General features: G+C 37.5%; 1 pseudogene; it reads right to left on the minus strand.

Moving 5' to 3' along the window:
• Positions 1-215: 215 nt before the first annotated feature.
• LOC118710442 lies at positions 216-310 on the minus strand (annotated as a pseudogene).
• Between the last annotated feature and the right edge of the window lie 1,238 nt (positions 311-1,548).

Genomic DNA, 1,548 nt, shown 5'->3' on the forward strand with positions numbered 1-1,548 from the left:
AAAAAATTTTCATTTAACTTTTAATTACACTTGACATTTAATATTATATTAGTTTCAGGTGTACAGTGATTTGATATTTGTAGTACTAATGAGGGGATATCTCTGGTAAGTCTAGTACCCAACCGCTACCATAAGTAATTATTCCACATTATTCACTATATTCCCTTTGTTATGCTTTCCATCTCCATGACTCTTTTTTTTTTTTTTTTTTTTACACTGTTTAAGTCTATATAACGGCTCATCTCATAGAGGAGGGCACCGGAATAGGTTAGACTTTGTTGCTATAGCAAGCTCAAACCGTGACTCTTTTGCACCTGCCAATTTATACTTCTAAATCCCTCCAGTTTTTCCATTCATCACCCTTACTCTCCTCACCTCTGGCAACTGCCAAAATGTCCTCTAAATCTATTAGTTTGTTTCTGTTTGATTTTGATTTTTAGATCCCACATATAAGTGAAATGGTGTGATAGTTGTCTTTCTCTGTCTGACTTATTTTACTTAGCATAAAAAAAGGTAGTCTTGAAATTATATGCATTCATAGTCTAACCAACAAGGTTTTTTTTTTTTTTTAAGAAATAAAGTATTAATTTCATTATTTCGAGAGACTATTGCAATGCGAACAATCATTTCTTAGAAACCATTTCTTTTATTACTTGCAGAGCCATTTTCTTATTTCCTAATTCTAGGGTCCAAATTTTAATTAAAAGTTGCCTTGCTCTTTGTTTTCTCGCAGCATGTAGAAAGATTTACTCTTTCCATGCTTTTTTCTTTTCTTTTCCATTAAAGGGCTTTCTACAAGAGCTCCCTGCTTAGCATTTGCCTGTTTTTACAAGATGCCCTCTAGCTCTTTCTACACACTGAATCCTGCCTCTCCACTGAGGAGTCATTAACAAAAGCTGCCGGCTGAGAGCCTTTCCTCCAATCCATTCATGACTCCTCAGAAAAAGCCCTCTGAATCTTCTTCCTTCTGAAAGCCTTCCCCTGCCAGGGGAAAGTTGGGGAATGAATTACATGGCAAGCTTGCTTTTTCAGGATCTAGGTCTCAGAAGCTCTATTAAAAGCCCATTAAGTATTTTTATCAGCTTCTGTTGGAGCCGCAGATGATAACTTCATGTTGCAATTCATTTTCCACACACGCCAATTATAATATCAGTAGTGTGCCGAGCTGAATTTTTCCTCCTTGCCTTTGATAGCTGGGGCCAGCTGCTGAGCGTTTTCCACTGTGGATTGTGGCATGTGCATCTTTAAATTTAGATATTCAAACACACACTACACATGCAGCGCAAAAATACTGAGCAGGAAACCCATTTTTTTGGCAGACTCATAATTGAACATTCAATCATCAAACAATGCCACTCCATCGGGGCACCGGGGTCATATCAATGGATCACAGCTTCTTTCACTCTGGTCAGAAACTAACTTGCCTATTCTTATGACAATCTCTATTGTTCAGTAGAAGTTGTCATAGGGGTAGGCAAGTTAGTTTTTGGCCAGACGTTCAGCTTTTGCATTCTGAAAGAATCCCCCAAACACAAAGTGACAGTTGTT

Source organism: Pipistrellus kuhlii, unplaced genomic scaffold (genome assembly GCF_014108245.1).
Source record: "Pipistrellus kuhlii isolate mPipKuh1 unplaced genomic scaffold, mPipKuh1.p scaffold_m20_p_1, whole genome shotgun sequence".
NCBI lineage: Eukaryota > Metazoa > Chordata > Mammalia > Chiroptera > Vespertilionidae > Pipistrellus > Pipistrellus kuhlii.